We start from the raw sequence: 24,632 nt of genomic DNA on the forward strand, positions 1-24,632 counted from the left end.
AGGCTGAGTGGTAGCTGAATGTGGATCTTGGAAATGATCAGAAGCCATTTAAATTTGATCTGCAGGTCAGAGAGGAGCCAGTACAGGGGTGGGGTAGTGGGCAAATGAAATTATTTTAGTGGTTGTATTTTGAATGCACTGGGGGTGATGTGGAGACTGAGAAGGCTTCAGTGGAAGAAGTTGCAGTAATCAAGGTGGAAGATGATCAGGGCTAGAAGAAGTGTTTTAGTTGTCAGGACAGAGAAGAAGTCAGATTCTTAAAATGTTGTGGAGAAAGAAATGGTGAGATTTGGACATGGCCTAGATGTATGGGGAATAGGAGAGGGAAGAGGTTAAGATGATCCCCAGATATCTAGATTGTGAGACAAGGAGAATGGTGGTGTCATCAACACCAATGGAGGATGGAGAAATCCATATTACTGGAGTCCTAAGAATCCTATATGGAAGGTAACTTGAGAGTTGGGATCAATATAAATATAACATGGAAGAAAAATCCCCAGGTAGAAGGAGTGATTTCACTTGGGTAGTAAAGTTAGGTGCAGAATCCCTTTGAGCAATCTGACCTGGACATAACCAAGGAACATGGTAAACAGCACTGTGGGTAATACTCACATCTCTCTGCCCTGGATGCTGGGTCATCTCTTTTTTTCTCATTTCCATTCCTCTTATAATATGGAGACAGGAAAATGGGATTTGGCCACAGAAAATTCAGCAACACTTTACCACCTCATAATTTGGTTCTGTCCTCTGCCTGGGCTTCTGTCCTCTAGCTAGACTATTGCTTGCAGTGTTGAGAAATGTATAATAGTTCTGAGATGCCTTTCAGTGCAGGTTGTTGTTTGAAGTAAATGTAATTCATTTTATACAGATTGTTTCCGTTTTGTACAGTCATTCAGCAGGACTTCAGTTTGCCCTGTAACTCCCCTCATTACGTTAACTCTCTTAACAGCACACACATTGGAATTTTTCTAAAGCTCATAACTGTTTGGTTTTTTCCCTTACTATGGATAAGTTTTAATTTCAAGTGTGTTCAGAGAGCAACAGTATGACTGGTTTCAATACTAACACATCTCTTTTCTTTTTGTCCTGGTTTAATACCCCTCTCTGGTGTGTACTGGCTGCTGGTCATTTTCAGACTTCTAAAAAAATAAATCAAGAGGTTGGCTGACAGAACACCCCTCTGCAAAATCTGGGTCTAGAGCCACTCTTTTGTGTTTGTTCATCATCTCATTGTAGGTGAGGGGGCTGTCGTTTGGCTGGATGTAAGAATGGAGTCTATTGTTGGGCCTTCCATAAGCATGGAAGGTCTGATGGCACGTGTGCAGATAAACTCCATACCATGCCAGGAAAAAGGGGTTAAAACCCTTGTTGAGGAAGCCAGGAACCTCAGTAAGTTTTTCTGGGATTGTACAGGGAAACAGCCACCTGAGGTTCTGCCTTCTACTAAACAAGTAATTAGGCCTAATGAGGCAGCAGGAGTTCCTTGGTTGAAATGTTTAAAAGCCTAATTTTAGTAGTAGTTACCTGCATTTCTAGAAGGGAAGATATAAATCAACAACCAGGAAAGAATCAGGAGCCCTAAGGTGGTTAGATGGATTTGCTCTATAACTTGTTGCCATGTGTACAAGGTGAGAAACTTTGCAATTGTGACTGAGCAGCGAGAAACAAGCTGCTCTAAAAACCCACCCAGAACCCTGGTGGAAGTCATGGGGCTGGCTTGCACTACTGCAGCTCTGCTAAGCCATTCTATAGTCCATGTATTGTTTGCTTCAAAGATGTTTCTTTGCTTCTAGTTGAAAATAGGAAGTCACTCTGTAACCCTCCCTCTCTGAAACTCTATTTGTTGTCTTCTGATCACTGTTCAGCTAATCATTTTGATTGTTCTGTGTTTAGTAATTCACTTCTGGTAGTCACTACTTTCATTTCCCACATATAACTTAATTCCTACTAAGCTCAAACTCTTTTATATTAGGACTCACTCCATAATAGAGAGGTCATTTGTATGTGAGTGTGTTTATTGATAGACATACAGGAAAAGGAAATGAAATAAAAAGCAGAAAAGAGTGGAATACAGTTAAGGTTTAAGACATGCATGCAGTTTTCGAAGCAAGTACAGCCTTGCCAATTTCAATAACTACAATTAAAGGCTAGCATAATAACAATGATATTTCAGGAAATTAGGTCAGTTTATTGATTCTACCTTAAGAAAAAAAAATTTAGGTCCAAAGAAACAATATTCTCCTATTTCAGTTGGAGTACAGTATTATTTAGAGCAGGGGTGGGCAAACTTTTTGGCCCAAGGGCCACATCTGGGTATGGAAATTGTTTGGCCGGCCATGAATGCTCACGAAATAGGGGGTTGGGGTGCAGGAGTGGGTGAGGGCTCTGGCTGGGGGTGCGGGCTCTGGAGTGGGACTGGGTATGAGGGGTTGGAGGTAAAGGAGGGTGCTCTGGGCTGGGACTGAGGGGTTCAGAGGGTGGGAGGGGGATCAGAGCTGGGGGAGAGGGTTGGGGCGCGGTCAGGGGTGCAGGCTCCGGGCAGCACTTACCTCAAGCAGCTCCTGGAAGAAGCGGCATGTCCCCCCTCCAACTCCTATGCGGTGTCGCAGCCAGGCGGCTCTGCACGCTTCACCATCCGCAGGCAACCACCCCCCTGCAGCTCCCATTGGCTGGGAGCTGTGGGAGCTGCGGGGGCAGTGCTTGGGGCAGGGGCTGCATGCGGAGCCCCCTGGCTGCCCCTACATGTAGGAGCTGGAGGGGGGACATGCCGCAGCTTCCGGGAGCCATGCGGAGCCACAGCACACACAGAGTGGGGCAAGCCCCCAACCCCACTCCCTGGCTGGAGTGATAGAGCAGGGCAAGCCCTGGACCCCACTACCCAGTGGGAGCTCAAGGGCCGGATTAAAACGTCTGAAGGGCTGGATGCGGCCCCTAGGCCATAGTTTGCCCACCCCTGATTTAGAGCTAGTATAACAATGAGAGAAAAATAAAACAATCATTCCAAAAGGATGGATAGCAAGTCTGTCCATGATTTGAGTAGGGGGTGGCTAGAGATTTTGTGATCTGTTATCACTGCTATTATCTCATAGGGCTTGTCTACACTTTAAAGGCTGCTGCGGTGCAGCTGCGCTGCTGAAGCACTTCAGTGAAGATGCTGCTTACACCAATGGGAGAGGCGCTAGCTATGTTGACAAGAGAAGCCCTCCTGTCAGCGTAGATAATCCACCTCCCACTGTCTACACTGGGAGTTAAATCAGTATAACTCCATCGCTCAGGGGTGTGGATAAATTGCTAGTGTAGACCAAGCCATAACGTGTATAGGGGATAAAGAAAACAGGTCAGCCCTCTTCTGAGAGTTAGAGCTTGATTGTCAGAGATGCTGAGCACCTTCTGCTATCATTGACTTCAGCTGCAGTTATTGGTGTTCAGCATCTCTGAAAATCAGAAACTTAGGGTGTAAGAAATGATGTTGATGCTTCCCTTGGTAGCAGACACTTTACCAGCATGCTGTCTAAGCTTACTCAGAATTGTGCATGGTGCTTGCTACAGTTTACATCACCAGTACTATTGTTGCAGCTGCCTCACTGAACAAAATAATTTACATTTTTCCTGGTGCAGTCTACATAAACATTATAGATTGTTTAGAACAAAGCCTTAGCAAATTTAGCATCCCAAAAGCTTATGAATGACATAGAGCTTTTCACAGTATAAATAATTCTATTCTTGCTACCAAATTCTCTCTTGAAGGGAACAAATGCCTTATGTCAGGCATGTGTGATGGGACTCAAATCAGGACAGATTAGGATTTGGTTTCCCTGGTAGGTGAAGTCTCCTGCAGTTTTAGCCATCTTTAAAATTATTTTTGTCACAGATTACAATTAGATACAATTATGGTTCTCCCTTTCTTACACATGGGATTCTAATAGGTCCCTTGAACATAAATAGACTCCTCAGTGGTATCAGTTTTCAGGTGTTCAAGAAGAAGCTTTTCCATAACCCTAACTGAGGAAGCCAATTCGAACCCTCATCTGGTTCTCCAGTGTTTTCTGACTTATTTCCACTAAGGGTAAAGGCTCCTTTTTGGTTAAGGATCTTGTAAGTTTTGATGTTCCTCCTTTAAAGCCCTCAGGTTCAAGCCATTCTCAATACCCCTAACATGAGAGTCCAAGGTTTCTGATTTCCCTGACATTTATGCCACTTTGTCTTCCACAGAGGATGCAGATTTTTGTAGGATATTCAAAGAGAAAATCATTTATTTCAGAGTGTCCTTCCTCTTCCACTGCACCTTCTATGGAACAAAATGGCACTAGGGTGCTCCAAAGCAGCCTGGAAGAGGGGAGCTTAAAGAAGTCAGTGCTGTCAGGCTTAGCCTTATTTTCACTCCCATCTTCTCTTACCCATTTGCAGGTGGGAGACAAGTTGGGGTTTTTTTTCCTTGAGGAGGCAAATCATTAAGGTTTGCAGAAAAACAGGAGAATTCTGCTTCTGTAGCCAAAGCATTTCTGTCATGCATTTGTTCCAGTGTGTGCCAGTCCAATCCCCACATAGAACTATGTTTTCTCAAATAATAAATGTCATGACTTAGGCATTTCTACTCTGCTGGTTGGTTTGAGTGAAGGAGGACCTTGGGGCACAGCAGAGGGACAGCTAAATGGGTTGCTTCTGGTTCTCTGAGCCTTTCTCTTTCACAGTGAGTGGCACTGACCCTTGTGGGAAGGAAGGAGAAAATGGTGCTTTCACACACACACTCTCATTGACTCTTCTTCTCTGAGGAAATCCTGGGATTTCCCAGAAGTCTGCTGTTTCCTTCAGCACTTCTGAATTACTGGCCCAATCCTTTCCTCTCATCAATCTTTGAGTCCCAAGACAGAGGAGTCATGAAGACTGTTTCTTCCTCTCCCAGTAATATCACTGTGAAAATTAATGCTTCCCCCTTGGGAGGTTTTACTGGAATGTCAGGGCAGTAATAACTTAATTCAATATAGGATTTGGAGATGCAATTGCTGGTTGTCCCTGGTGGAAGGATTTTATCAGAATAGTTAATGCCGATTTGTATCACTCAGCCACACAGAGGTTATACAAAGAGCAGCAAATCCCCAGAAGCATAACAGTCAGTCTGCTCCTAACCTCAGCCTTTATCTCTCACAGCCAGCTTCCTCCCCTCACCACAAGCACCAAATGCTGCTTTACACTGAGGCAACACTTAGCAACTGAGGTCTGTCCACCCAAAAGGCTTACACAGGAGGGGAGGGGACATGGACACATGTGATCAGTGTGCAGAATGGGGACAGGGAATTATGGGGTGAAGCTCTTGTGAACCAATTCCAATCTACTTCATGCTGGGGCTTGTGGGTTCTGGGGGGTATCTGGAACAGGGTTCCAGTCTGTAATTTCTTTTTTTTTAGTGTGTTGCATTAATCTTTGGATGGCGAGAGGAGGTTGTGCCGAATGAAATACAAGGAATGAGCTTGAGTGAAGAGGTGTTGGCAGCTTTCTCAGCTTGTCTGAAGTCACCCATGACCCAAAGGAATATCCCCAGCTGCTGGGAAGAGGCGTACCCATAATGCATGGAGGTTGGGAGAGAGCTCCTTCACCATGAGGTCACATTACCCCCTCCCCTCAGATTTCTGATGAGAAATCTGTTGGAAGGGGACAGTGAGGCAAAGAAACTCTGATGCGTTCCTCTTTGGCTTCCTGCAAAGGATCCCCATAAAGGGGAGGGTCTGGGGGCTGTTGGAGTTCATAGGAGAGCGAGGCCTTCCAATACTATGGATTCAGGGGAGATTCCTGAATCTATGTGCCTGGAATAAATATGAAACAGGTGTAGGTAATACAAAATCTAAAGCTTGGGAGAAGGGGGTACTCATGGAGGTTGCCTGCAGGGGTGAGGAGAAATGTGGTGGATGGGGGAGGCTTTTGATCCATATATGGTACAAACTGTTCCTTTAAGTTGATTATATACTGTTTTTAATTAATAGGAAACTGCAGAAAATGGTCTTTTTTATCTTTCTTCCCCACCCATCCCATCTGAAGTGGGTTGAGTCTTGGCCTGACTGATTGAGCCTGTCTCTTCAAAGTGGCCCATGCAGAGCAAGGAGTAATGAGTATTTTAATTCTTAGTAATTACTAACAAAAATATCCTTAGGGATATTGGAGCAGCATTGCTTATTTCTTGTAAAGCAGACCAAGGAGACATGGTCACTGGAGTCTGGTTCATAAAATGATAAGCTGTTTATGTATACCATGTGGGGCAGGCAGAGAAACACACTGAGACAGCTGCACAAACCAACAGCTGTGACATGCACAGGAAACTTAGATGGAAAGAACCATTAGTGCATTGAGACCATCTCCCTGCCTGTTGGCAGGGCCAGCCCCCTCTTCAGGCTCTTCAAAAGAGACTCCTTCATGTCAGACTTGAATGCTTTGATACTGGTGCTCCCCAAATGCCCTAAAAGGGAAGAAGCCTCTCTGAATCTCATTATTGCAAATCTGACCTTTGGCCCATCCTGTAATAGAACTGGGTTCACAGGCAGAGAAATTTACATCATCTAGATTCCACATAGTTAGCAACACATTTCTGTGTTTGCAAGAAATGTTTAGGTTTTGTTGGACCTATATCACCCAGAACAATGGCTTGCTCTAATAAGGCCTTCTTTGTAGCTCTACAGCAGTTTCAGTTAATTTACCACCCCAGATTGTCTCTTAAGGGATAAAGCTCCCTTCTAAGCTCTCAGAATTCTAGTCCTGCTTTATGGTCCATTTTTAATTTCTCACAATGTCTTGAGATGGGAGTGGATCACAAGGCTGAGAAAGACAAGCCCACGTTTTAGATGTTGTATTGCAGGCCAACACCTGGGTCATCTTGACCTCAAAATATCCCCGCTGATGAACTAACTCATTTCAAATCAGTTCCAAGGACATGATTCAAGATGTGGGCTGCCCTGTGTGTGGCTGGGTAAAGCTCATGCCCATTTGGTGTCCAAAACTTCTCTGGCAAAAAACAGGAACGTTCAATTTGTTAAACTGTAAACTATGAAGGCACTTGATGGAAATCTTTAAAGAGCCATGATTGGACATTACAGACTGTCTTGACAAATATGTTACAGTAAAACCTGCCTTAGCAACTGCCTCTGAAGAGAGACCACCTGTCACAAGTGACTACTTGCAGAGGCCACGGAATGTTTTTCCCCTATAATTTAACTGTGAAGAGCGACAACCTGTCATCTGTGACCAGCAACCACATTTTCTTACTCCCATGCATAAAAACAAACCTGTAGGAGAAACCGATCTTCCTTACTTCTGAGCTGCTGCTGATAGCTAGGGTGACCAGAACACCTGGTTGAAAAGGACCCTAGCGGATCCAGTCAGCACCGCCGACTGGGCCGTTAAAAGTCCAGTCAGTGGTGCTGCGGAGCTAAGGCAGGCTAGTCCCTACCTGTCCTGGCTCCATGCTGCGCCCTAGAAGAAGCCAGCAGGTCCAAGTCCAGCTCCTAGGCGGGGGAGCCCCGGGGCTCTGTATGCTGCCCCCGCCCCAAGTACCGGCTATGCACTCCCATTGGCCGGGAACCGCGGCCAATGAGAGCTGTGGGGATGGTGCCTGCAGGCGAAAGCAGTGTGCAGAGCTGCCTGCTGCACCTCCACCTCGGAGCCGGACTGGCTGGCCACTTCTGGGGCGCAGCACGGAGTCAGGACAGGTAGGAAGCCTGCCTTAGACCCCCTGGGGCGCCACTGATGGGGAGCCGCCAGAGGTAAGCCTGCACCCCAACCCCCCGCCCCAGCCCAGTGAAAGTGAGTAAGGGTGGGGGAGAGTAAGCCACTGAGGAAGGGGGAATGCAGTGAGCAGGGGGCAAGGCCTTGGAGAAGGAGCGGGACAGGGGTCTTGGCCTTGGGGAAGGGGCAGGGCTCAGGTGTTCAGTTTTGTGCAATTAGAAAGTTGGCAGCCCTACTGGTGGCAGCGCTGCCTTCAGAACTGGGTGCTCAGCCAGTAGCTGCTGCTCTCTGGCCGCCCAGCTCTGAAGGCAGCGCAGAAGTAAGGGTGGCAATCCTACAATCCCCCTACAGTAGGCTCGCGGCCCTCTTTTGGGTCACACCCCCGGTTTGATAAATGCTGTGTGCTTTTGTATACTGTACTACTGTATTAATAAACCCACTGAGGGATTTTAAATACAGTACTATACTGCATTGTATACTGTATGTAATGTTTATTTAAAAGGCGATTAAAATTAAACATGAAACAATAGTAGCCTTTCTGTACATCATGAAAGTGCCCATTTTACAACAGACCTTTGAAGAGAGACCACCTCTTACAAGCAACCACTTTTGCTAACTCCCATGAGTGATCGCTGCTGGCAGGTTTTACTGTATTCATTATCTTGTGTTGTTCTTAAGCCCATCCTCCTCCCCCTCAAACCTATTCACTTGCCAAGTGCAGAGAACAATGTGTCTCCAGCTCAAGCAACCCAGGTGGGAGGCAGGAAGCTATAAATAACTTCTCCCCCACACAGAGACTGATCTGCTGCCTCCAGCAAAACCACTTTCCAAAACAAAATCACCCCACCATTTTGCTCTGCCTTTCCCCTTCTTTGCAGTAAGGCCACTCTAATGCACTATTTTCCCCACTTCCACTCTATAGAGATACTGCTCTGTCTTCCCTTTGCCCTCACGTCACTGCAGAGAGATCACCCTGATTACTAGCATCTCTTTCTCTCCCTCCTCCTATGTTGTCTCTGTGGAGCAGTTTCCCAATTACACACATTATGGAAAGCTAAGTTTTTGCAAAAGGAAATAAAACTGTAAGTGTTAATATAAGAGGGTATGGTCCTCTCTGTGACTTGGTTCCCCATCTGTAACATGGAGATAGTGCTGCTTTCAAAGAAAGGCAAAATGCTTTCAGATCTATGGATAAAACATCTGTATAAGTACTAAAGCAGTATTATCACAAAGAAAAATGTCAAGGCTGAAATTATGTTTCAGTGGAATACTTATTTTATACGTAGTCTAAGTGTGCAGTAAAGAGTTCAGAAAACATATAGTCTAAGGGCACATGAAGTGTGATAATTTGTTGGAGTAACAATATTTTATAAATAGAATTGGAACGATTGATCTGTTTGGTGCTCTGTAATAGGTAGATTACAAGATGGTGAAGTCTGTGCAGAGTTTCAACTTTATTTTTAACTAGATTGCATAGTAACTAACATATGTAGATATTTTTATTTTTGTAGAGAGTAATGTAGTATGCTGTTAGCCTATAAGGAGTCAGCCAACCAATGACAGCCAGATTGAGTTGCATCTCAGAAGAGGTAGATTTATTTAAAAAAATAAAACTTTAATATTATTTGAACCATCAAGTTGTGCATGTCACTCACCTATATAACTGCATGATCTTATTACTGTTACCCGCATCCTTTCTCTCACCTTTCCTCCTCATTTGTTTCATTCACTTGTTGCATTTTAATTCAAATTAGATAGCAAGGTTTTTGGGTCAGGGACCATATCTTCCTGTGTGTTTTACATAGTGCCCACCATAATCAGGCTCCCATCCTAATTGGGGGCTACTTCAATAATAACTAATAATAAAAATAATAAATATGTTCGTGTGATAATATGTTGGAAATAGATTATTTGTCTAGGAAATAGAATTTCATAATCACATAGTAATTTATTATGACTTTTGCATATATTATGCAAATGTTAGGGTGCTAAGGATGTGTAGGCACTGTGGGTCATGTGGGGTGATGGTGAATGATAAAGCATTGTATGTCAATAGAAAACTGGCTGGATCCTTTAACCTTTTTCCACATTTTCTTTCGTCCAAGATTTTTTGGAGAGAAAGTATTTGTTGGGGTAGAAGTATCTGGAAGGTAGCTAGTCTCTATTGAAACAAAATATCAACCTTAGCTCTTTTTGTTTGTGAATTTCTCTGGAATTTTTTAATTAGCACCAAAGGTTTAAATCAGGTTGGTATATAAGGTCCACAGGTAGAAGCTCTGCTCTTACAGATCTTATGAGGCTAATCAAAGCAGGCCCTCTTGCAGACCATAGTAAATCCCTAAGAGAGGTATTGCTGTCAGTGGTACAGAAGTTATACTTGGGTGGGATACTTGGCTAGGAGGAAGGCTTTTATCCTCCTGAAAAACTTTTAATGTTTATAGTTTTATTTCCAGAAAATTTTAACCATTCTAAAGTTTTCATATAGATAAAAAAACTCTGCCATTCCCTGTTCCTCCCCGTACCTCTCTGGTCCCCTCATCCCCCTGCGATGACCCACCCTATTCCCCTGCATATTCTCAACATGCCCCCCTCTTTCCATAACTTCTTAACTCCTGTCTCCAATTCTATTCTCCATGGCCTCCTTATCTCTGGGACTCTTTCATGCCCTTCCTGCCTCCCTGCTTCTGTCCTTCTATCTTCCCTAGTATCTTTCATACCTTTCTGTTCCTTGCCCCCTTTCCCATGCATCACTCTGTCTTCCCTAGTTTCTCCAAACTGACTGTGTTAGGGGATCCAGTTACAGCACTGCAAAGCAATGCTGTGGTTCAGTCCCATCTACAAGCTCAAGACTGAAGCATGGTATAACTAGGAACTCTAACAAAATATTTTTATAGTGCAGATAGAGCCAGGGTGTGGGAGGCTACCTCATAGTGCAGGCCTCTGCCTTTGTCAGATGAATATCTCGAAGCCTGGTTCCATTTAACATGGTTCCTCATGAGTAGCTGCCCAGGCACTATCTGCTGCTCAGGGCAATCTTCTAGCAGGCCAGTGCAGGACTGTCTCGACCCTTGGTGGCAGTTGAACTCTACATTTCATCCTGGGGCAAATGAGGGGAACTCAGCCTGCTATAGCCCAAGTGCAGGAGCCAGAGAGGCTAGAAGGACAAAAGTCAGGGGCTAAACTTTGACGCAGGCTGAAAACGATGAGTGGGAGGACGCCTTGTTTCTTCAGCATAAATAACATTTTTGTGACTCCCATTTCATGATTCAGCAGCTCTGATGTCAATTTACAGTAAGAAGGGAGAAAGGAGATGGTCTGTGTGGGAAAGAGTGTCGACAAAAGAGTCTTGTACAACTTCCTCTGGGCTCCCCAGCTGTGTTATCAGGGGTGGGCAGCTGTGTAGAACAAGCCCAGTGTTAGGGGAGTCAGGCCCCAGAGTGCAGACAGGGTCTGTGGCAATGCTGAGACTTGGGGGCTGTAGATAAGCGCTCAGCTTCAGAAGCCGTGATCCTTTGGGGTCAGGGGTTTTGCAGAACAGACTCTGCTGGGTGGATGCACTTGGTCAGGGCTTGTGAATGCAAGTGCTAGAGCCTGTCTTAATCTAGAATGTGAATTCTTCCACACAGGGCATGTTTCCTACTGTTTACTTGTGTAGCACCCGACATAATGGGGACTCGATGTAGTAAAAATAATAATGTCTTAACTCCTGCTAGCTCCTCCTCTCCAACCTCCCTGCCTCTCACAGTACTGTCAACCCTAAGCGTTCCAAAGACAACTCTCAAAAAATCATCAGTGGCTTTTAAAGTAATTGTGGATTATTATTATTTGTCTTTGGTTTTTCAATGTTTAGGGGTTACATTTTGAAGCTTTTCTCCACAAGCATGAGGGCTGCAATGTTTTTTAAAAATGAAAGCTGAGCTCCTCACATAACTTCATGACTCCAGGAGCTAGAGCTTTAAGAAAAATACCAAATATTGCGAGATTCATGATCGAATCATGAGAGTTGGCAACAGGTTTTGCTCCTCCTTGTCTGTCTTCTGTCCATCGCTATATGAGTGTCTCTTGTCCATCCAAAATACTGTAGCTAACATCACTTTCCCTTCCTTCCATTCTGACTGTGTTGTTCCGTATTCAGATCCCTTTGCTGTCTCCCCTCACCTTTGACATCAAACTACATTAAGCTCAATTGTCAGTCCTCATCTTCAAGGCTTCTCTGCCCCTTTTTCCTGCTCATTTCCTCCTCCTGAACCTCTCTCCTCACATCTCTCTTCATAGCTTTTTCCCACTGGCTGCTTTGTTCTTTCTTCCATGAGGCCTCCTACACTTAGAATTTCCTCCCTGTTTTCATTCAGATATCTCTGGTAAATGTACTTTTGTGTGAAACCTTCCAACAGTGATCATAACAATGGGAAAAAAAACTGCTGGGTTGAGACTGATCACCTTGAATATTGCATGTGCATGGTACTGTTTGTCTGACCAACAGGTGTGCCTACACTTCAAGCTGTGGGTGTGATTCACAGCTCCAGGAGACACCCATGTCTCCTCCAGCTGCAAATTACCCAGCTTGAATAGTCCCTAATCAGAGGTGTGACTGCAGCCCGGTGTAGACAGACCCAAGGTAGCGTTGACCCAGCTAAGCTCAGATAGCAATAGCTGGGAGGCCACAGCAGCACAGGCTGCGCAAGCCTGCCTGGGACCCTGTGTGTGTCTTCAGGCAGCTAGCCTGCGCTGCTGCCGCCCATATTGCCGTGTGACTTTGCTATTGTTATTTGATCCAACTATATCTCAAAGCTAGCTTGGGCGTGGCTGCCTGCGCTGTAGTCACGCCTCTGATTGCCATACAGACACACCTCAAGACTACACACATCTTGGAGCAAGCACTATGTCCTCCTAAGGCCACGTCTACAGTACGGGGGACTAGAGTGGCCCAGTTAGGGTGCCATAGCTATGCCAGCATAACCCTGTAGTGTAGACGCAGCCTACAACGATGGAAGGGGTTTTCCCGTTGCTGTAGGAACATCACTTCTGCAAGCAAGGGTAATTAGGTCAACTGAAGCATTCCTCCATCGATCTAGCAGCGTCCACACTGGGGTTAGGTTGGCATAGCTACGACGGTCAGTGGAGTGATTTTTTTATACTTCTGAGCACCATAGCTATGTTGACCTACATTTTAAGTATAGACTGGGCCTAAATGTATTGTACAGCACTGAGTACCCTGCTGTAGTTCAATGAATAATAATTAATATGCCTCAATTGTGACCTACAGTACTCCCTGCTATTCTTGTTCTAGGCCCTCCTCCATTCACCTCTTTGCCAATGCACTTTAATCTTGACTTACACCACGCCCTGCTATCCAGTCCTGGGGTTCTCTTCTAACGAGAAAAGAAAAAAGATTTGTTTCACTCACTTTAAAACTTCTCAGATGAGCTTCGCATCCAAATGCTCTAATTTTAATTCCAGGTTTATTTCACTATTACCAGGGGCGGCTCTACCAATTTTGCCGCCCCAAGCAGTCACCGCTGAATTGCCGCTGCCACAAGCTGCCATGGCGGGAAGAGCGGCGGAGCTGCCGCCAAATTGCCTCCGCGGGACACGGACTGCCGCCCCATTTTAAATGCCGCCCCAAGCACCTGCTTGGAAAGCTGGTGCCTGGAGTCGGCCCTGACTACTACTACTTCAAACAAGCCATGAAATAGAGAGATGTGGAAAGGCCCAAGGCCTAGGGCCTACTCCCACCTTTGAGAAATATTCCATTCTAGAGAATGTCTTTTTCAAACAGTCTGTTTCTGGCAGGAATGTCCTCCTTTTTCTTCTCCCATAAGTGCTAATGGTGACAAATTATTGGGTAGTTCTGTCATCTACCTAAATGGAGACTCGACTGAGAGCACTCTTACTTGTGACCCAAGGAGGACTTCAACTCAGGGCTGTAGGGCAGGAACATAACCCACTGAATACAGCTCCACCTTGTCCTCTGTAGAGGTGGAGAGCCAGATTGTAGACCCTAGTACACTGAAGTGTAAGTTGTCATGCACCTGAAATTTGAGAGGATAATACCAAATGATGTGGATCTTGCTGCACTAAGAGGCTGGGCAATGAGTTCTGGCCCTCATGGTCTGAGGTAGAGTGCCTGCTGAATCACTGCACTTGTGCTTTGGGTTACAGATCCTTGTGCATTCACAGGCTAGAAAGGTGAACCCTAAAATTAGTATCCTTTAGGTTAAATCCTACTGCACTTGGAGTCTGGGAGTGTGAGTCCTGACCCTATTGTCCTGGTATGTGGGTGCTGCTGGCACGTGCACTCGGGGGTATGGATCTCACTGTACTTGGGCAGGGAGGAGGTCTAGATATTACGGCACTCAGAGTCTGAATGTGTGGCTCTTGGCCAATGTTCCCTCTAATATTTGACAGGCTTCTGTGCACAAAAAATTTCTTCTGTGCAAATTTTTGTGCGCTGTGTTTCACCGTGTGCGCGGGGTTTAGGATCTGTGTGCGTGCGCACACGCACACAGCTTAGAGGGAACCGTGCTCTTGGCGCTATAATATTCAGGTCTGCAGCATTTGTGCAGAAGTACATCTATGGGATTCCAGCCTGTGCTCTGTGAATTGGAAGTGCAGGCAACACTGTTCAGGCTTCACTCTGTAGCCCAGGAGAAAACTGTCTGGAGTGTGTAGAAATTGGGGCAGGGTGATCGTAGCCTTAGAGGAGGGATGCAGTGAGCCCAAAAGGATACCTTTTTGCCAGGCTCAGAACCAATACAGTTGTAATTAATTTTGTGAGATTTTGAGAGATCCTGTGTCAAATGTATTACTAATGTCCAGCTCTGTTACATGGTACTGCAGCCTCTACACCCTCTCCTTCTGTAACTTTGGCAAAGAAAGAAACGAGCTGGTCCGGTAGATCTAATCTTTATGAGCCCCCAGTCCTTCTCCCAGCTCATGGCCACATATGCTCCTGATAACATTTTTTTTCTCATATTTGTTCCATTTCACTGGGGATTGAAGCTAAGAGCAGCACTTTCTCAGGCTGAACCCTCACTGAATCTCTCACATATTCACTCCTCACCTCTAACTTATTTCAGCCCCTCTGCCTCCTCCTGACAGCTGCTGAATCTTTCTCAGCCCGGGCCCACCCTCCCGTTTCCTTTCCTACAAGGCACTGCAGTCTGCTGAGTGCAAGAAGAACAGGTTGCCCAACTGCTCCTTACAAACACCCAGTAAGCAGCTGGCTGAGCTGAGTTCCAGACTGGAGATACTGCATATATTTATGGAACAAGGAGTAAGGGAGCAGCTGGCCCTGTGGTGCACACAGAGTTAACATGCTGACAGAAATACTGAGGTTTACATATGAAAAACCAAATATAAAAATAATATGATGAGTAAGACTAAAATTCCCTGTTTTGAGCTTCCATGGGCCCACCTCCCTCCCCCCTCATTCAGGGCTCAGCAGTTACTTCTCCTTTTCTACTGTCCTTGCAGAACTGTGTCCTGGGATGAGTCAGAGCAGCACTTCCAGACTGTGTTCTCATTGCGCTCCGGTCCCACCAAAGAGCAGGCAGAGATAGCTTGCTGGTCAGGCCTCCCTGCTCTCTTCAGCTACCCCTGAGATGCTCTCTCTACCTCACATGCTATCCCTTAAGTTCACTTTTCCCAAGTTTTCCTGTCATCTCCCCATTCAGCTTCCCTTCTGGTTCCACGGCTACATCAGCAAAATGCCCCAATTCTTAACCCCTAACCTCTCTCAGACACCTTGCCCCACAAGATTTTTGAGTGCTTCACCATAGACTTCTCTGAGGCCCTGACATCTTCTGCATACTGCAGTTGCATTCTCTGGGTTTAACACTTTCCCCAGCTCCACCTTAATCAAAGGTGCCTTTGTATCTTCCACTAACATCCCTGTCAATAGGAGCTGTGACTGCAGGCTGGTGGCACTATTGTCCTGCATCTCTTCTTGGCAGGGCCCTGAAACATCACAGAAGTAGATAAATATGATGGAAGAAAGAAAAATTATAAAAGAAAAAGTCCCAGTGATAGCATCCAGGTGGCTCTGCCAGATCCCAGGGGGCGTGACCTCAGCAGAGTCATTCCAGCTCCTTTACCATCATGCTTTTTGGTAGAAATTCAACTACCAAAATATCTTCTTAGAAAATAAAACAAACACATATCACTGGTAGTTTGGGACCTACGACTTCACTTCCAGGGTGCCTGCTTAATTAAAGGAAGATGTTCTGTCAGCAGTACTTCCATCAAAAATTTAAATCCCAAATCCAGCCATGCCATACCCTGGATAGACAAAATCCTCCCCCAGGCCAGAGCTGCAGCAATGGAATCTACTGTGGTTAAGGGTTGGAGTACCCTTCATGGGATCTGAACAAACACTACCCCTTTTGCAGGGTCGGGGGAATAGCTGGTGGGTCCAAGCAACAGCAGCTACAGGAAAGCCTTGTGACATTGTTCTCTGGGGTACAAAATGCAGTGATGTCAGTAGCGAATTATTGACAAACTCTTTTAGACAAAGTACCATCTAACTCCCTGCTCTGTGCCGTGGTTTGGAGGGTTGCATTTAATTACTAATGTTCTGTAGCATCATAAATGATCAAATATAATCTATCTGCTTATATAATTCACTGTTGTGCTTCTGTTGAATGACATTCGTGGTCATTCACCATTCAAATGGATTTGGGACACTTAAACAGTGAAAAATAATTTTTCTGTCGCAACCCAGACATTGCTTCTAGTAAAGGAAGTCGGAGGGAGCTCTTCAGATTGAAATGCTATAGGTAGATAGTGCCACCATGTGGTGTCTCTGTGGACTTACACTATTATCAGGCTTCGCACTTACAGGAACATGTTTAACAAGTTGCGTCTGAGATACTATGAGCTTCCAAGGTTTGCTGCGGCCACAGAAATTTTCACAGGGAGGCAATTTCAGCTATTGGCCTATGTGATCACATCACACCCCAGTCTTCAAGGGGCTCTGCACCAGATGCACATCCCCTCCCTCCCAGCCAAAGTCCCATTTCAAATCCTTATCTGAGTGTGGTGCAATGAGCCATGCTGCTTTGAATTTCCTAATTCCTCCTGTTTGAAAAGTTGTTTTTGGCTATACAGATGACTTTCCCATCTAAGCAAGGAGGTCACTGGAGGCTGCGGGCCTCATAAACCAGGAGAAGGGGTTGCTGGTAGAGATGAAATGGTCATGTAAAAGTGGTGGTGGCCATAGACACACAGAGGTAGAGGCTCCAGTTAGAGAGGATGAGGGTGTTGGATAAGGCAACTGCATGTCACTTTAGATAGCATTCCCCACCCCAAATTCCCCAATAAACTTCTAGAAACATCCTGGGGATAAGATGTAAGAAGCCTGACTTCCTACTCCATTCCTTTAAGATAAGGGAATCTTATAGGGAGGAATATGGAAACTCAGGTGTAAATTCCTTTCAGGACCTCAGGCTCAAGTGGCTTGAGGAAGGCTACATTGCTTTTAGACATCCAAATAGCTATGCTCACTAAAAATAGCAACTTCTATGCATGGCCTGAGACCTATCCTATTGGACTCGGATTTGGCCATAGTGATCCACATATTCGCGACCCTGAGACTTGATGATTTAAAATTAATTATACTTAGGAATGCAATGGCTACCCTTGGAAAAAGTCCACTTGGTTCAGAATGCAGAAGCTGCTGCCCACTTAGCAGCACAGGGGCCCACTAAGAGCACATTTCCCCGAGAACTTTGCTCTGCTGTGGTTCCCTGTGGGATACAGTCTAAGATTAAAATTAAAGATCTCAGAGTGAAATCCTAGCTTCACTGAACCCAAGGCAAAACTTCCATTGACTTCAGTGGGCCAGGATTTCACCCTTGTTCCTGATATTCCAAGCCCTCCATGTTTCTGGCCCAGGATACCTGAGGAACTGCCTCCCTGTAGCAACCATGACTAACTATCCTAGCTCCATTCTACTGGAACAATGGAACTGTTACCCATTAGAATGAGCCCTGGTCTACACTACGAGTTTAGGTCGAATTTAGCAGCATTAGATCAATTTAACCCTTCACCCATCCACATTACGAAGCCACTTTTGTCGACTTAAAGGGCTCTCAAAATCTATTTCTGTACTCCTCCCCGACAAGGGGATTAGCGCTGAAATCGACATCGCCAGGTCGAATTTGGGGTAGTGTGGATGCAATTCGATGGTGTTGGCCTCCAGGAGCTAACCCAGAGTGCTCCATTGTGACTGCTCTGGACAGCACTTTCAACTCAGATGCACTAGGCAGGTAGACAGAAAAGCACTGGGAACTTTTGAATTTCATTTCCTGTTTGGCCTGTGTGGCTAGCTCATCAGCAGAGGTGACCATGCAGAGCTCATCAGCACAGGTGACCGTGGAGTCCCAGAATTGCAAAAGAGCTCCAGCATGGATCTAATGAGAGACACTGGATCTGATCACTGTATGGGGAGACGAATCCGTGCTATCAGACCTCCGTTCCAAAAGACAAAATGCCAAAATATTTGAAAAAATCTCCAAGGGCATGAAGGACAGAGGCTATAACAGGGGCACGCAGCAGTACCGCGTGAAACTTAAGGAGCTCAGGCAAGCCTACCAAAAATCCAGAGGCAAACGGACGCTCCAAGTCAGATCCCCAGACATGCCGCTTCTATGATGAGCTGCATGCAGTTCTAGGTGGTGCCCCTACCACTACCCCATCCCTGTACGTGGACTCTTGCAAGGGGGGAGTCTCATGCAACAGGGATGAGGATTTTGAAGATGAGGAAGATGATGATGATGAGGAGGATGAAACCATTCTCCCCGACAGCCAGGAACTGTTTATCACCCTGGAGCCAATATACTCCCAACCCTCCCAAGGCGGGCTCCCGGACCTTGAAGGCGGAGAAGGCACCTCTGGTTAGTGTACCTTTGTAAATATAATACGTGGTTTAAAAGCAAGCGTGTTTAATGATTAATTTGCCCTGAAGACTTGGGATGCATTCGCGGCCAGTACAGCTACGGGAAAAGTCTGTTAAATCTGGGGATAGAGCAGAAGTCCTCCAGGGACATCTCAATGAAGCTCTCCTGGAGGTACTCCCAAAGCTTTTGCAAAAGGTTTCTGGGGAGGGCAGCCTTATGCTGTCCTCCATGGTAGGACACTTTACCATGCCAGGCCAGTAGCACGTAGTCTGGAATCATTGCATAACAAAGCATGGCAGTGTATGGTTCCAGTATTTGCTGGCATTTGATAGGGGGCTTATTCCTTCACCCACTCACTTCCCTGGTCCTTCTCGCATGAACAGAGAGCAACAATACCTGAAGTCCAAAGGTGCAAACAATTCGATGTTTATTGGGGTGAACTTCCAGAAAGCATGATTCCAGTTTCCTTCCTTAGTGTCCTCCTTCCCAGCTCTGACACCACAGAGCCTTACACCTGTGTCCTTGTTCCCATTCCTGCCCTTAGCAAAACATGATTCCAACTTCCTTACTCCCATTCCCTGTTCCCATTTCTCCCTTTAGCAAAACATGATTCCAATTTTCTTAGCCCCATTCCCTGTTCCCATCTCCCCCACCCACCCTCCCTCCCACCCACACCCCGTCACTTCCTCATTGACTACAGATTATATAGTAAAACTTGAGTTCTGCTTAGCTATACCTTAACCAATCATTTTCCTGAAATTTAACTAACCAATCCTAACATATTGTAACATGATTATGTAACCAATTATATCCCACCACCTTAATTAGTTTACACCCAGCAAAATTAATTATACAGCAGACAGGAACAATCACAGAACCAGAGAGATTATACAGACAAACAATAGCAAAGTGGGAACTATAATGACAAAACAATACAGAAGTGAGGATTTCACATCCCAGCTATTGATAAGTGAGTTCTTGCCAGACAGGATGCTATCAAACTAAGTTTCCTTTTACATTTTCTAGGCACTTCCCTTTCTCTGGAGGTGATAGGAATACAATCCTGTCCTTATTGTGCCTAACAGCCCAATAGCACCTTATTTCAATGTGACTAGTTTGGAATGTGAGGATGTGACTGTTCGCTTCCTAGCTTATGGCTGCCTCTGCTGCTTAGCCAAAGGCCTTAGCCTAAGAACAGGGCCTCAGACTGTCACAGTAAGAGAAGGCCCTTACACCAGCAGACAGTGATTTTGATTCTTTCTTTTATATCTCTAGAACTAGCCAAGTGATAAGAATACACCTAAATTCTTAAAGTACAGGCCTTTGCAGACAGGCCTGAATATCTTTATCCTAACAGCATTCAAGCAACATCTGTTCTTTATCTCTCTGTGTTATCCTCAGGAGAGTGATATCATTCATCTGGTCACCTGGTTGAAATAGGGGAATTTTATTAAGGGGACATTCAGAGGGGACATTCCTGCTGGGCTGTTTGCCTGTGGCTGAAAAGAAATCATCCCCTCTGTTAGGCATGCGGTTCGGGGAGGAGTGAAGCGATCATCCCAGAGAATTGGGTGTGTGTGTGTGTTGTGGGGGCAACCTTGTACCGAAAGCACATGTGCTATGTAATGTTAACAGCTTGGTTCACCGTGAAAGCGTCTACCCATTATTCTCTAAAATGTGTCTTTTTAAATACTGCTCTCCCTTTTTTTCTTCCCGCAGCTGCAAATGTTTCCACACTCCCCCTATCATCTCCGTCGCAGAGGCTAGCACAGATAAGAAGGTGAAAAACACGCACTCGCGATGAAATGTTCTCTGAGGTCATGCAGTCCTCCCACACTGAAAGAGCTCAGCAGAATGTGTGGAGGCAAGCAATGTCAGAGTCCAGGAAAGCACAAAATGAACATGAGGACAGGAAGGACCTCGCGAAAGGAGAGGTGGCGGGAGCAAGATGATAGGTGGCAGCAGCGTGATGAGAGGAGACAGGATGCAATGCTGAGGCTACTGGAGGATCAAACTGATATGCTCCAGCGTATGGTTGAGCTGCAGGAAAGGCAGCAGGAGCACAGACCACCGCTGCAACCCCTGTGTCATCAACTCCCCTCCTCCCCACGTTCCATAGCCTCCTCACCCAGACGCCTAAGAACGTGGGGGTGCGGGGGGACTCCTGGCACGCAACCACTCCACCCCAGGGGACTGCCCAAGCAACAGAAGGCTGGCATTCAATAAGTTTTGAAGTGCAGTGTGGCCTTGTCCTTCCCTCCTCCCCCACCCCTCCCGGGCTAACTAGGCAGTTATCCCCCCATTTTTTGTGATGAATTAATAAAGAATGCATGCATTTGAAACAACAATGACTTTATTGCCTCTGCAAGTGGTGATTGAGAGAGGTCGGTTGGCTTACAGTGAAGTAGAGTAAACCAAGGGGGCGGGTTTTCATCAAGGAGAAACTAACGGAACTGTCACACCGTAGCCTGGCCAGTCATGAAACTGGTTTTCAAAGCTTCTCTGATGCGCAGCATGCCCTGCTGTGCTCTTCTAACCGCCCTGGTGTCTCATTGCCTGTAATCAGTGGACAGGTGATTTGCCTCAACCTCTCACCACACCATAAATGTCTCCCCCTTACTCTCACAGATATTGTGGAGCACATAGCAAGCAGTAATAACAATAGGAATATTGGGTTTGCTGAGGTCTAACCAAATCAGTAAACTGCACCAGCACACTTTTAAACATCCATGTGCACATTCTACCATCATTCTGCACTTGCTCAGCCTTTAGTTGAACAGCTCCTTACTACTGTCCAGGGTGCCTGTGTATGGCTTCATGAGCCATGGCATTAAGGGGTAGGCTGGGTCCCCAAGGATAACTATAGGCATTTCAACATCCCCAATGGTTATTTTCCGGTCTGGAAAGTAAGTCACTTCCTGCAGGTGTTCAAAAAGACGAGAGTTCCTGAAGATGCGAGCATCACGTACCTTTCCCGGCCATCCCATATTGATGTTGTGAAACGTCCCTTGTGATCCACCAGTTCTTGCAGCACCATTGAAAAGTACCTCTTTCAGTTTATGAACTGGCTGCCAAGGTGGTCCGGTCCCAAGATAGGGATATGCGTTCCGTCTATCGCCCCACCACAGTTAGGGATTCCCATTGCAGCAAAGCCATCCACTATGACCTGCACATTTCCCAGAGTCACTACCCTTGATAGCAGCAGCTCAATGATTGTGTTGGCTACTTGGATCACAGCAGCCCCCACAGTAGATTTGCCACGAGAATAGATATTTATAGAGAACGACGAGAGGACCTGCGAGGTGGATTCATGAGAGCAGAGTTGCAGCAGGAGCCCATGACAGCCAACATGGAGAAATTCGCTCTTGAGACAAGAGTAGGAGAGCAGAGTTGCAGCGGAAGCGGTGGTTCGATGACAACTGTTAGCAGTCCTACTGCACTGTCTGCTGAAAGCAGTATGGCGTCCACACGGAAAAAAGGCACAAAACTATTGTCTGCCGTTCCTTTCACGGAGGAAGGGGCGACTGATGACATGTACCCAAAATCACCCGTGACAATGTTTTTGCCCCATCAGGCATTGGGAGCTTAACCCAGAATTCCAGTGGGCGGCGGAGACTGCAGGAACTGTGGGTTAGCTACCCACAGTGCAACGCTCTGAAAGTCAACGCTAGCCACGGTACTGTGGACACACTCCACCGACTTAATGTGCTTAGTGGGGATATACACAATCGACTGTATAAAATCGCTTCCTAAAAATCGACTTCTAAATTCAACCTAATTTTGTAGTGTAGACATACCCTGAGTGTCATGTGGGGGCAGCTGGGCCAAGCCTTTCGAACACTGAATAACTATGAATCTTACTTTGAAATGAAATGCAAAACCCTCTTATTTGGGTTGGGTTTCTCACATAAATAAATCAATCTTATGTGTGTGAGTGGGAGACAGATATTATACTTGTAAAACAAAAGTATAAATTTGCAAGGCACTCACATAGAGTGAGGTGCATAGTATAAAGATATAAATAGTAGCTAAATTACACATGCTGCTGATGGTTGACTTCCCCCAGTTCCCAGGATTGGTTACGCTCACAGGCAGGAAATCGATGAGATAGGCATAAAAGGAATAGGAGTGAGACAGTGGAGATGCCAGTCAGGACTGGCTATAGCCTTAGAAACTGAAAGTCTTCCTGAAAATTGCAGGGGTAGGGTGTATCCCCGGGGAAATTATACAGACTGCATTGAAAGATAAATTAGTACATTTGGGCAACTCTATCCCGATAACTTCAAACTAGCTGAGCTTGTATGAGGGAAAATCTCTGTCCTCTTGAGGCCTACTTTCCAGAGGTGCTGAGCACCTGTAGCTCCCAGAGCCTTTGGTGGGAGTTGGAGGTGCTCTTCACCTCTGAAAATCAGACCACTACTAAGCAGATAAAGATGTCTCAGTGGTAAATATGTGCTGGGATTTTCAAAAGCTTTTGTTAAGATTCCCCAAGATATCCCCTCCTCCTCATTCAGTCATCTTTAAAACTCACCCAAATCCTTGCGAGACCTTTGGATGATGAATCCCAAGAATGGCTCTAGTTATGATTTATTTGTACACTAGTATCATGCAGAGATCCTGCTCAGAATCAGGGCCTCATAGTGGTAGGTGCTATACATATGCCTAAAAGACCGTCCCAGTGCTTACAATCTATTTAGACAAGAGACACAAGCAAAGACAGAGATAGCACACAAGCAAACTGTGAAAAGCGCATGTTTTATTAAGTTACATTTTTAAAATATATGCTTAACCCCCCCCCTCCATTGTCCAGGTGCCTCCACCATTTCTGCTCTGTTTCCACAGGGACAGATGCAAGCCAAAAAGTACCCAGCTGGTGTCGCTGTAACTGAAATTTGTAAAGATCTTTCCTGGCCCCACTTTCCTGAATACAGTAAGAATAATAAATTTTAAAAGAACCATCTGCATGGAACTTGTATACATGGGTTTGTATATATCCAAAGCTATACCTAGGCATTTTAGTGCTGAGGGCGAGCAAGCATATTTATGCCCCCTACCTTTTTTTCCATCATTTTTCGCCCCCATGGCTTTGAACCCTGGGCAGATGCCCTGCTCGCTCCACCCTGGTTACAGCCCTGCAACTCTGACACTTGCCTCCTTTGTATCTTGGGCAGATCATATGTTTTGGTGCCTCTGTTTTCCCTTATAGAAGAGAGAGATAATGATACTTACAGAGGATTGATGGGAGGTATAATTCACTGGTGAAGTGAAAGGCGTTATAAGAGTGCAAACTAGAGTAGTTCATCTCTCCAGAATGTGTACATGGGGAAAAAAGGGAAGTTCCCCCATGAACCAGACATCATGAGTTAGGAGCCCTTACAGAAAGCAATATAGCAGTGCTCTGCAATCATGATCTCTAAGGCCAGAGTTTATAGTGTAGTCACTACAGCATTTGGGACCTGTGTAGTAGTATCTATTTTATAAATATTTCAAATATGCCTCTCTGGAACTGAATTCTCCCCACCACTAAAATCAGACTTTAGTGGCTTTCAGACTGAGAATCCATCCTGCCTGCTAACACATGTCCAGCTGAACTGGGATCCACCACTGTAGCTGAACTCCAGCAGGGCCCCTCCTACTCTTGTCAGTAATCTGCCTGTCCCACCCTAGCCTATAGGAGCTGTGCTAAACTGCTCTCTTCTGGGAGATGAGGCATTCGCACCACTCATGTCCAGCAGGCATAAAAACCTCTTCTGATTTTGCCTGATGGATCAGTGTTTTGCTTCCAGGAAAGAAAGTGCAAGTTTCATGGTGAAAGCAATTTCCCTGTCTCCTAATTAATAACAACAGACCAAGGCCCACAGGCTGGGGAGGAGAACAGAGCTTAATTGAATTAAAAGGGGGTCCTAATGACTAGGGTCAAATTAGCCAGCATCACCTTTTCATCCTGGGGAATTGAAATGAAAGAGGATTTTTTATAGCAGGCTCTGGCTCCCACCATACACTCAGCCCTTTTAAAAACATCTC

General features: G+C 45.6%; 1 long non-coding RNA gene across 1 annotated transcript in view; it reads left to right on the forward strand.

Moving 5' to 3' along the window:
* Nucleotides 1-20,917, forward strand: part of LOC142072344 (uncharacterized) — an 89,115-nt gene extending 68,198 nt beyond the window's left edge. The window contains exon 3 of the long non-coding RNA XR_012668736.1: nucleotides 20,328-20,917. This is a non-coding gene — a long non-coding RNA (uncharacterized LOC142072344). The remainder of the gene's footprint in view (nucleotides 1-20,327) is intronic.
* The last annotated feature ends 3,715 nt before the right edge of the window (nucleotides 20,918-24,632 follow it).

Source organism: Caretta caretta, chromosome 6 (assembly GCF_965140235.1).
Source record: "Caretta caretta isolate rCarCar2 chromosome 6, rCarCar1.hap1, whole genome shotgun sequence".
In the NCBI taxonomy this organism is placed as follows: domain Eukaryota; kingdom Metazoa; phylum Chordata; order Testudines; family Cheloniidae; genus Caretta; species Caretta caretta.